Here is a 9,747-nt window from a genome sequence, read left to right as displayed (position 1 = left end):
CTCCTTAAAATCACCCTTATGTTTCTTAAAGAGCCAAATTAAGACCAATTTATCTGTTGCATTCAATTTGGCCTGATTGTTTGCATAAACACAACAAGAATGCTTACTGACTGCCTTTGCCAGAATTTCATGATAGAGTCTCAATGTGCCCCTTAGGGCAGGGAAGCCAAGCCATCCAGCTGCCACGAGGCCAGCCTGCAGTATCTGCTGGGCTAGGTGAATTCCTCACCTGCAATGACTCCACCAGGGCCGCTCCCTAGGCTTCAAGGCCCATCTCAGAAGCCCTCCTACTTCTGTGGCCTAGAGTGCGTGGGAGTTCAGCAGGGACACAGAGGAGCCCTCGTTGCTCCCCTTCCACTCTGACCAACCATTAGTGATGGTAGGATGCCGGGAGCCTGCTTGACACAGTCGCTGCAGGGAAGAAACATCTGCACAGCATATGTTTCAAGGGATCTGGCATATATGGCATACTGTTCTTAATATGTTTGATCCCCTTCTTGGTGCTATGTGTTTTAACCAAGGTCACCTCTCCGAGAAAGGTTGTTTCCCCAGGTAGAGATTTTTCCCTGAAGTTAGGGAGGGAATAAAACCCCTTCACTAAGTGCCAGGCGGGTAGTTAATCACTTTAACTAAGAACAATCATGCTTAAGCTACATAATCTTTACTCCCTGGAATGGAGATAAGAAACACCCTAACCTTTGGAATAGAAATTGACAGGATTAAAATCAACTGGTATAAATACAGATGTAACAAGACAACAGGAGAAAGAACCTAGAGACAGAACATGGCAGGAGCACCTGGACAGAACCTGGCTGGAGATCCAAGACAAAACCTGGCTGGAGAACCTAACCAAAACTTCGCTGGAGATCCTGACCAGAACTAGGCTGGAGATCCTGACCAGAACTTGGCTGGAGATCCTGGCTAGGCTGCTGATCAACTGAAGGCTGTCTCCATGTCATTCCTTCTTTGCCGACTCCGTCCACACCTTTGGGGACCCCTGGACCTGCTGGGGTTGGACCCCAGCAGCAGGATATAGGCCTGACGCTCCAGTGCCATCCATTTTCAGGGCTACCAAGCAAGATACCAGGCTTTCTCCATGGCACTCTTATTGGCTTCAGGTCTTCAGAGTCCAGACAGGACTGTTAAAACATGACACTCCAGTCAAAATTTTCGGTCAATAAAACCACCTTTTGAAACCAATCTTATTGAATTTATGCAAATAAATGCATTGCCATGATTCATTTATTAAGAATTGTCAAATTTCAGAGTGATAATATAGGGAGAAAAATACACTGACGTGCTTTAAGTTCTTCTGATTTTCTTTGCAAGTCCTTTCCATGGACTCTTCAGAAGATGTAATATTTTTTCAAATGCATTATAACAAAACAGTAACTGTCTCCAAATGACAAGAAGAAATTTAAAAAGACACTGTTATGGATTTCATTATAATGCAGATGACATGGAATGTTATCCTTTCTGTAAGACCCAACATTCATAATATTATAACTAATAACCATTAGTTATAACTGTATTTGACAAAGGTTCCTATGTACCTTCAGTATAAAACTTTCCTTCATGAGAGAGAAAACAAACATTCAAGGCATTTCAGAGCCTATTGGGATGATCTAAGGCCAATTCTAGACCAAGGAAAAGTTTCTTAAAATTCAAACCCTTGAAGGATTGTCAAACTTGATTTTACCAAAAGATTAAACATTAAAGTGTATTAAACAGAAACATAGGTTAGCAAACTTCAGTTCCAATGATTAAAAGATGGTCTTTATTTTTTTATTAAATAAAAGAACTATCCAAAATAAGGCTTATTTTCTAACTTCATTTGTTCTTGGGTGTGGACAGCAAATGACACTAATTGGACTTCTCCCTTCAGTCTCCCTGAGTACTTTGACATAAGCTATTTACCCTCTGTTTAGGGAGGCAAAATACAAATCATTGACTCTTAAGTGTCCTTTCTAGATGGTTGCAAACTGCTGTTTTAATATTTCAGTTTCCCTGTTCTGATTGTCCTGGCCTACTGGCCTGTATCATTTAATCAATTTCCTTTTAACATTTCTTTCTACAAACTTCTTATAACTTCCACAGACATTCTTACAACTTTCAGAAATAACCACCTTTAGAAACCACCTTCTTTTTCCTTCAAAATGCATAACCAACCCTTAAATCTTCCACTGAGTATTTATATTCTAATATTCTTTCTTTCTGTCATACCTTCAGTAACTTGTACAGACCTTTTCTTTCTTTTTTTTCTTTAAAATGTATTAGAATACTTCATTCTTAGAAACCTTAATTTTTCTTCAATGGTAACCAAAAAAGTAAACAGCCAGCATTTCTTAGATTAACATTTATGAGCACACTTTAAATGTACTCTTACTTTCAAGAAAATGTACCTTCAACAAAGTACAAGAGACCTTCTGTAATAAAAGCTAAGAGCAGGTGAATTAAAAGTTGTCTAGCAATTAATGTTTTAGTTTTTTATGTTATTTTAAAATGTTTAGATGTTTATTATTTAAACCAGCAATGTTCCAAAGTCTTTAAGTTATCCCAGACTTTGGAAAATCATGTATAGGCATATGAGGCTGGAGAAAAGGCAGAGGAGGAGGGAGCAGGTCCAGCAGCCTGTTCCCAGGCCTCTAGACACTTGGATTTAAACTGCTACATTCTTCCTTAGAGATAACATTTAAGGTTACCTCTGTGGCTTCTCTACTTTACAGGGAGAAGGGCAACTGGCTCCTTCCTCCAACAGAGAGCACAGTCAGACTCCTCTTGACTGTACTTTCATTGTTAACATATTTATAGTTATTATTGAAAAGCTTCATTATAAATCCTTAGTTTTAGTTACATCTCTTTATTATATCTTAAGAGCTTTGAGATTTTTAAGGCCAATTATTACCTAAACATTTTCTTGACCAATTTTGTAACAGGGATAACTCAATGTGAAAGTACCATTTTATTTTAATTATGCTGTTACCTACGATTGTCCTTTCTGTTCAAAGAAAGGACACGCTAATCTGGCTGGGAGTCTTGTACCTCTGGGACCCAGGACCACCCTCAGAATGTGGTCCATCCTCATTCAAGAACCACCCATTATTATGGAAGCATTAATCTTGTTGTCCAACCCAGCCTAGCTTACTTCCTTATGTAATTTCAAGTATATTGTATTGGTCTAATTTAGTTAAAAAATATTTCTTTTTAGGGAGAGAGAATAAATCTTTGCATCACCTCAGGATCCTCAAGGTATCACAAAGCTGTCTCTCAATTAAATTATTGAAATATTACATTCAGAAAAGCTGTCAAATATACCCAAATTAAAGTTTATCAAAACTTAAATCAATGGTGGCTGGCAGGACGAAGGTGAGGGAGTGGGTGTGAGTGAGTGAGGGGGTGAAAGGAGTGTGTGGATACATGTAGTGTGTGTGTGAGTGAGTGAGGGACAGTTAAATCTGGCAGGAGTAGCAGGGACTGGCAGACCAGGCTCTCCTGGAAAGGGAGCATCTACCACCACTGCGGGCACTTCCCAGGCTGTGGGGCTCAGGCATGGAGCCCACATCATCTTGAAGGGGAGAGCGGCCTCTTCTATGAACTCATCAGCACCACCACCCAGACTGCTCTTGGACACTGCCTGTTTCCCTGCAGCCACTCAAGACAAAATCCTGCTGCCCCACCCACAGACCTGCAGACACTAGGACGTCCACATCCAAGGGTGCATGGCTCCCACAGCAACTTCCCCCTCCCCAGCTGCCAACCTCCAGACACCATGGACGCTTTTCCAGCACACAGGCCTCCTGAGCACACTGCTCCACAGGCTGGTCTTGGGTGCTGCTGTGAGCCCCTACTGGACATGATCTTATCCAAACAAGGGTGCACTGCCTCTTCAGTAGACATTTTTTTAAAAAATGTATATTTTATTGATTTTTTTTACAGAGAAGAAGGGAGAGGGATAGAGAATTAGAAACACTGATGAGAGAGAATCATCAATCAGCTGCCTCTTGCACAACCCCTACTGGGGATGTGCCTGCAACCAAGGTACATGCCCTTGACCAGAATCAAACCTGGGACCCTTCAGTCTGCAGACCAACACTCTATCAACTGAGCCAAACCGGTTAGGGCTTCAGTAGAAATTCTGAATGCCCTCTTCCCAGCTGCCTGCCCACAGACATCTAGGTCATGTGGCTTTAGTGCCAAGGCTCCTCTGAGTGTGTGAGTGCTCAGCACTGGCAAATGGACCCCAGGTGCCTCTGTGAGCTGCCACTGGGCACACATGAATCCAACCAAGGCCACAAGGACCTGGCTGTAGAAATTTGGACTTCCCTCACTCCTGGCTGCTGCCCACAGGCACCTTGGTCACAGGCTTCAGAACAAGGGCCTCTCTGATGCACTGCCCTGACAAAGGGCCCCTAGGTGCTTCTGTGAGCTGCCATTGGGTGCAGATGAATTCAACCAAGGATGCAAGGCCCCATAAGCAAAAACTGAGTCTTCCCACTCCACAGCTTCTGACCTCTGGACACCACAGTCATGGTTTTCCAGTGCACAGGCCTCCTGAGCACACCGCCCCAAAGGTGGCTATTGGATGCTTCTGTTATCCCCCACTGGATGTGCTTGTATCCAAACATGGATACAGGGACCCAGAAGTAGAAATTCAGACTTTCCCCACTCCCAGCTGCCTTCCACAGACACCTCAGTCACACAGCTGCAGCACAAGGGTTCCTTTGATTGCACCACCAAGGCAAACAGCCCCCGGCTGACTCTGTGAGCCACTGCAATCCAACCAAGGGTGCAAGGTGCTCTGAGGGCACAGTCAGCATCTCCTTTCAGGAGAAGCCCCAGAGACTGGGACCTCCCCTCACCTCTTGCCCTTTGTATGTGCAGACACCTCCCATATGCAAATGCCCACATGGCCACCAGACACACACACAGTTGGCATCCACTTAAATTCAGGGCCTCCTCACCCTGGAGAATACTTTCTAGGGGACGAGGACCTCACCTGCAAGACATGACTCCTATGTGGCTCTTCCTCTTCCTGCTGTCAGCTCCCAGATGTGAGTGACTCAAGGACCTAGATGTGAAGAGATGGGGATCCTGCATCCGAGCCCAGGACTCACTGTGTTCTCTCTGTCCCAGGTGCCCTGTCTGATGTGCAGCTGCAGGAGTCAGGCCCAGCACTGGTGACGCCCTCACAGACCCTCTCCCTCACCTGCACTGTCTCTGGATTCTCCATTACCAGTTCTTCCTGCTGGAGCTGGATTCGCTAGCCCCCAGGGAAGGGGTTGGAGTGGATGGGTTATATATGTAGCAGTGGGAACACTAACTACAGCCCCTCCCTCAAGAGTCGAACCTCCATCTCCAGAGACATGTCCAAGAACCAGTTCTCCCTGCAGCTGAGTTCCGTAACCACTGAGGACACAGCTGTGTATTATTGTACAGGAGGCACTGTGAGGGGAATCAGTGTGAGCCCAGACACAAACCTCCCTGAGGGAGGCAGCAGGGCTGGGCTGCAGGGGGCGCTCAGGACACCAGGGGGCGCTCAGGACCCACAGCACAAGGAGCAGCCCCAGGAGCAGGGGCAGAGGGAGGTGGGGAAAGAGGGCTTTCTTATTGAGTACAGGGATTTCCTCTCAAGCTCTCAGCTGCCTCCAGGGATGTCTTCCTTCTCATGTTTTCACTGCAGACAACAAGGAAGAAAGGATATTTTCTGTTTTCAGGTGACATGTCAGCAGCGACAGAAACTCTCCATGAAGTCTCCTTCACAAATTCCAAAAGTGACTTTTTTCAGTCTTTTCAACTTATTGGTGATGCGTGTAAACTCTGCAGGTGGGTTGCTAGGATTGGGCTTTGTGCAAAACTCTGCATTCCTCCCTTGGGGGGCACAGCTACCCTCAGTGTCTGACTCTCTGTGTACCCTCCCCCGCTTCCCCCTGAGATCACAGGGCCCTCCCTCTGCTGAAAGGCCTGAGCACACTCAGGGCTGGCAGACCTCAGCCATCCTCTCTGGGTCCACATTGATCCGTGGAAGAGCTGTCATCTCAGTGCACCAAACACAGGGAGCCCCACATCTGTCCACAGGAGGGGTCCCTGATGTTCTTTAGAAAGCAATGCTAACATCGTGGTGGGGACAGATGACCCTGAGGCTGGGATGTGCATCATCAATTTTCCTCCCTCCAGCTTTCCTCCTGGATCCAAGGTTTTCTAGCTTCCCTGTGGGTGAGATGTGCATCAGGAGCATCCATGGAACCCTAGGAGCATCCATGGGACCCTCAGCGTCCATACTGTTCTCTCACTCCTTCCCCAGGAAACACAGAGTCACATAGACACATAGTCACACACACACAGAGTCACAGTCACAAACACAGTCATACACACTCACATACAGACACACACACAGATACACACACAGTCACATGCAGACAGACATATTCTTTTTTGGAAAAGACATGCATTCACTCATGAGCAGTGATACAAACCGTTCATGTCATTACACACTGTTCTTTATGAATTCTATACAAGAAAATATGGTTATATTTCATTCTCTTGGGTGCCATATGAAATAAATATGTGATCTGCAAGCAACTCTTATTTCAACACTGACCACACCCTGTGAAGATCAGCAGTTGTATTTCTCAGTCCAATTAGTAGGAGCTCAAATTAGAAACTGGATCCCAACTTTGCTAAATTGCTACAGACTTTTAAAAATAATTGAATAGTTAAAACATTCCACCAAAGAAAATCCAAGGACCAAATGGACTCAAGGGTGAATTCTACCAGAATTTCAATTAAGAATTGATAACTTTTTAATCAACTCTCTTGAACTCTTCCAAACAGAGAAGGGCTATTTTCTGTTTTCTGGTGATATGTCAGCAGTGACAGAAACTCTCCTTCATGAAGTCTCCTTCACAAATTCCAAAAGTGACTTTTTTCTGTCTTTTCAACTTATTGGTGATGCTTGTAAAGACAGAGACAACGCTTCCAAACAAATTTATTGAGGTGACTATTACACTCATATTAAAGCCAAATAAAAACATACAGAAATGACAGATATCCCTGATGAACATACAGAAAAATCCCTAAACGATATACTGAGAACCTTAGCAATACACTGAAAGGATCATTTGCCATCATCAAGTGGAATACAGTCATTAAATGCAAGGATGGTTCAACGTAAAACCAGTAACTGTGCTACATCTCATTCACAGAATGAAGAATAAAGTACCCCATCATATAAATAGATATTGCATAAAGTCTTTAAAATTTAACATCACTTCCAAATTAAAATTTCTAGCATATTAGGTGTAGAAGTGTTGGACCTCAATATACTAAAGACCACATTTGAGAAGCCAACAAGTAACATGCTACACAGAGAAAATTTCAAAGCCATTCTTCCAACATCAGGGCCAAGAAATGGGCTCCCCTGTAACTGTTTCTATTCATCAAAACTAGAAGTCCTTGTCAGGATTATTAGACAAGAAAAAATATATTTTGAAAGTCTAAATTAGAGAGAAACAAGTTAAAATATTTCTCCTAATCTGTAAGCAGATGACATGGTTTTGTACATAGAAAACCCTCAAAATTTTATGAGAAAATAGAACTAGAATTCAGGAAAGGTGTAAGATACAAAACCAAAACAGAAATGCCTTGTGCTCTTGCACACTCTCAACAAAGTGTCTTCATGACTCTAGGAATTATGTGGGCCTGTTTCAGAGGAAAGTGAGGAAAGAAAACTTGAACTGGCTAAACAACAATGAGATGACAACCTAATGAAACAAGAACCCTGGACATGTTTGTCTTCGGTCTTGGTTAATCCCCCATCATGTTCCCAGGTAGCTTCCCCCCAATTTGGCCCTGGGTTAGGTGCTTTGTCCAGTTGATCCCCATCATGTGGGGACATCGTGACAGTGGTCCAAGAGTGACATGCAGATATCAGGTTTCTACTAAGACTTTCATAAACTAAACTTAATTATTCCTAAATCAATCCCGACATCTTCCCCTAAACACACCTCATCATGAGGGAGATTCTTTTATATCCCAAAGTATGAAACTAGATCTACAACAGAGTATAGAGAACAAACACCACAAGGCAGTACAGTGGCTACACGTCCAGCACCAAACTCCCTGAAGGAATAGGATCCAGGACCTGTGTCTGTGTCTCTATAGTTCATGCTTCTTTTTTCAGTGACACACACAGACATTTCTCTGTCCCCAACACTTAGTACACTGAATTGAGGTACACACTGTGATCTTAGATTATCTTCTGATCACTTTGTAGGAGAAAGAGTGTCAGGTGGAACTTCCCATATCCTGAACATGAGCCTCCTGCACTTTTACCTCTCTCCTGGATTCGATAGTTAATTTCTCTTAGTTTTTGTTACTTGTTATTATCAAAGGCATCTCTCATTTCCAAGCTTTTGATTTTTCATTTTATGACAATTATCTCTCTAGAATCTTTGTACAGGTCTATTAGAACAGCTGGGTCCAGAATGGAGAACACAGGCCCAAATGTGGAAATTATTTGACATAAATGCACCCTTGGGCATGTCAAAGCCTGGGACTGTGTTATTTACATCAGCATCCAACCCCAGAGCTTCCTATATATCAGAAGCACATACAAATAGGGCCCCCTGTGCTCATAAAAACCAGCCCAGCCTGACCCTGCAGCTCTGGGACAGGAGCCCAGCCCTGGGATCCCCAGGTGTTCCCCTTCCCTGATCAGGACTGAACACAGACCACTCACCATGGGCTCAGCTGGGTTTTCCTTGTGGCTTTTTTAAGAGGTAATTTATGGAGAACAAGAGATGCTGAGTATGTGACTGGACATGAGTGAGAGAAATAGTGCAAGTGTGAGAGTTTCCTGACTAGGATGCCTTTGTGTCTGAGGTGTCCAGTATGAGCTATAGCTGGAGGAGTCTGGGGGAGGATTGGAACAGCTTAGGGGTCTTTGAGACTTTTCTGTACAGCCTCTGGTTTTACCTTCAGTAACTACTGGATGCACGGGATCTGCCAGGCTCCAAGAATGGGGTTGGAGTAGGTGGCTAATTTCTCTGAATGTCTTTGCCTTCCTGTCAATGTAACACTGCCTCTGAGTCCCTCTAAACCCATGGTGCATTAGCTACCACTAATGGCTTTGTCTTTTCAAAGATTTACTCTATTAGAAACATTCTCACATGCAAACACACGTGTATCACTTGTGGAGGAAGAAAAACTTAGATTGGTTTTTTAGTCTGTGGAAACTGTCAGCAAACAATTAACCTTTCTGCATTTCAGGAAGGCCCAGCAAATTCACCAGAGATTTCTTGAGCCCTATGTTTCTCACAGATGATGCCTTTGTCTCTCAGTGATGGCCTGGTCTTAGTGTAACAGAGGAGCTCAGCCATGGTCTGGGTGTCATGGACAGCTATGTCTTCAGCACAAACTACGGTGGATTTCAGAGAGCAGCGGGTGGGACTTATTCCTTGAGATCCATGGAGATGGGGTAAGGGAGTGCATTCTCAGGACAAAGGCACTTTATGAATTCTATACAAGATAACATGTATTTATTTCATTCTCTTGGGTGTCATATGAAATAAACATATTGCCTGAAACTAACTATTATTTCAACACTGACCACACCCTGTGAAGATCAACAGATATATTTCTCAGTCCACTTAGTAGGAACTCAAATTAAGAACTGGATCCCAAATTGGCTAGATTGCTATGAGTTTAAACAAATAATTGATGTAGTAGTAAAAACTTCCAACAAATAAA

The sequence above is a fragment of the Myotis yumanensis genome, unplaced genomic scaffold, assembly GCF_028538775.1.
Source record: "Myotis yumanensis isolate MYYU_CA2020_CCGP unplaced genomic scaffold, mMyoYum1.0.hap1 SCAF_22, whole genome shotgun sequence".
In the NCBI taxonomy this organism is placed as follows: Eukaryota; Metazoa; Chordata; class Mammalia; order Chiroptera; family Vespertilionidae; genus Myotis; species Myotis yumanensis.
Note: the sequence above shows the minus strand (reverse complement) of the source record.